The sequence below is a fragment of the Euleptes europaea genome, chromosome 17 (assembly GCF_029931775.1).
Source record: "Euleptes europaea isolate rEulEur1 chromosome 17, rEulEur1.hap1, whole genome shotgun sequence".
In the NCBI taxonomy this organism is placed as follows: domain Eukaryota; kingdom Metazoa; phylum Chordata; class Lepidosauria; order Squamata; family Sphaerodactylidae; genus Euleptes; species Euleptes europaea.
The window spans coordinates 28704104-28707247 of NC_079328.1; positions in this window are offsets into that span (position 1 = coordinate 28704104).

The window sequence follows — 3144 nt, forward strand, 5'->3', positions numbered from 1 at the left end:
CTTTCCAATTTACAGAGCAGAATCAAACAAAAGACATTTCCGTCGTTTGGTACACAAATAGGGTGGCATTTTCCATGTTTACAGTAGTTCTGTGACACAAGAGGTATACAGCCGCCGGCTCCATTTATACACAATCATAACTTTTTGGCACGGAGGCGAAAACCTCATCCACTTGGGACTGGTAGTTCAAAGCACATCAACATGAAATAATGGTGCACTATGTAACCAAGTGCCTTTAAGCAAAGAGGCAGATTAGCACTTGGAAAGATCACCTATAAATCTCCACAGGCTTAATCCTGAATCAAAACAAAGCCTAAGTAAGTGGAATGGCTTTTTCTCAGATTCATCCTCTGCTCTTCATTCTCTCGCTTGTTACTCCTTTCTCTCACTTCCACTGCAGTCTTTACACTTCATAATTATGCCTATTAGTCAAACTCCTGATCTTCCAGTGGTCTCAAGACTTTGGTGTGGCAAACCTGTTCCAGCTATCCCTGGTTCCTGTAATCTACCTGTTTCCCGTGAATCACAACCTTTGAGGAAAGATTTTGGGGATGCATCTCTTTAACATGAGCTGCCAGTCTGCTAGTTTCAATTTTCCTTCCCCGGCTTAAACCACAGAGTTTTTGTCCAGATGCCACAGCATCACCAGAATCATGCTGATGTCACTTCCGGTGCACACGGGAAGTGGTGTTGGTACATTGCTGGTGACATCAGCACCTCACCAGCAAGGGCCTTCAGCACCCAGTAAGTCCCTCCCCGCCCCTCGTCAGTTTCTGTGGGGACCTGGCAACCATAAGCCATTGCGGTCAGAAGGCTGCAGTAGGGAGGAGAAAGGGGTGAAATCACTCCTTGGTTCACCTCTTTCCCCCTCCCCACTGCAGTCTCTTTACCTGCATGCTTGTTATTCTACACATATGTCCTGCTGTGACCATAGGAATAAACTTTCCCTGGGCTGGTTGGTCTGCTGAGGGAGGGGAAAGCCCAGGAAACCTTTGGCTGACAGATTGCAGGATACAACTAGGATTGCCTGGCTACTGGCAGGAGTCTGGGGGGACAGGGACACCGGGAGGCACCATCGGGCAAAGGTGTGACATCACTCAATCGGTACTAGAAATCAGGTATGGCAAAACCTGGTGTTGATTTTCCCCTCCCACCAGCTGTTGAAGCGGCAGTAAGAAACAGGAGTTTGAGGGGGGGAATCCCCTGACCCCAGTGGGAACCTAAGACCCCTTGATTGAATCCATTGTTAATAATCACTTGTTACAATTTTAAAAATAAATACAAACTAGCAGGGTTTGTTTTTTTGGTAATTGGATTATTAAAGTACCTCTTGATGTTTAAAGTATCTTTTGGGGAGGTTGGATCTAATAAAATTAATGCTTTTAACAATACTTGAGCCATAGTTGTCGAGTAAACTAATGAAATATTCTTCAACTGGGCAAATGAACAGCCCAAAGGAAAGTGACCACTTTATTATGATTCGTTCTTTTTAAATCTTTTATTTAACTAATTTGTACCCTTTTTTCCCAATAGGGACCCAAGCTGGTTTGCATTCTTCTCCACTTAAAGATCTTTTTATAATTATACGCTTTATTACAATTATTAATCTTCTTTGACTGGGCAAATGAACAGCCCAAAGAAAAGTGACCAATTTATTATGATTAGTTCTTTTAAAAAAATTATTTATACCCTGCCTTTCCCCCAAATAGGGACCCAAACTGGTTTGCATTCCTCTCCTCCACTTAAAGATCTTTTTTATAATGACATGCTTTATTACAATTATTAATCCTTTTACTAGGGAGTCTCCATGTGAACACACAAACTGAATTCAGACATGTTTGTCAGTGTCACAGCTGTGAAATATTTCTTTTAAGTATTGAGAACCAGCTTTTTTTGAAAGAGCAAAAGCTACAGAAGTGGGTGGAAAGAGATTTTCAGTGCTCAAGGGTCCTCCCTGGTATACCAAAACTAGACTGAGTCATACAAATGAGTAAATATTGCAGAATAAATTATGGAAAAGCTGTGAAATATTCAAATACTGCATTTACCCCAAAGGAACCCTAGTTTTCCCCCCCAGTTGTGCCATCAAGAAAAAAGCGAGTCATCTTACATTCACATACAAATTACAGTATGGGGTTGTTTTTTGCTATCAAGTCACATCTTGACTGATGGCAACCCCTGGCAATAGACGTTCAGAAGTGGTTTGTCATTGCCTGCCTCCATGTCACGACCTTGGTATTCCTTGGAGGTCTCCCATCTAAATACAGGCCAGGGTTGACTGTACAGTGATACAAATCTTTTTGTGCACAATATTGTTTTTTTTTGGGGGGGGGTCACCTTAAATCCAGGGTGGTCTTGGTGATTCACAGAATCAATCCGGCAGCAGGGGAGGGTGATCAGCTGGGATTTGGAAAGCTCCCAGTTGCCCAACAGTTAATCGCTCCCACCATACTGCCTGACTCTCAGACAGGGTGAGAGATCAGTTGTAGGGTGGTAGGTGCTCCCAAGTTCCAGTGTGGGCCCAGGGCAACGGCTCCAGATGCCCTGTGGCTAAGCCCACCCCTGTTTAGAACCAGAGTCATAATCCGTTTGGGTAAATACAGAAATGAAGGATGCCCCGTCCAGCTTTCTGAGGGACAGAGTTCAATTTGTTTTCATTTGCTGTGAATTAACAATGCCTTTGGCAAACGAAATAATATGGGTTTTAGTGCTGAAGGTAGACCTCACTTCACAAGGCCCTTGGCAGCAATTTGAAGAGACATTGTGCAGGTTTCAGAGGAATCCTTTCCCACCTCCCAACCCTCCCTTTGCTTGTTATCTCTACAAGCTGACCCATTTCACCTTTAGAAACGTTTTTCACCATTAGTCATTACCCTTCACAATCTCCTAATGCAGCGACTCAAGTGGCTTCTCTTACATGCTCCATCAGAATGCTCTTAAGTTACTGCTAGGCCGGCCATGCGCAGCTGGCTAACCAAGCATTGACGATGGCAAGTGGATGGCTTACATGACCATGCTCAACACAAAGGGCTGTCCAGAACAAGTCCGCTTTCCCTAAATACTTTGGTTTCCGTGCGTGGAGTTTCTCCACGCCTTTACATGCTCTTCGGCTTGTTCTTCCTGATAAGTCTTTCCCGTTCCAGT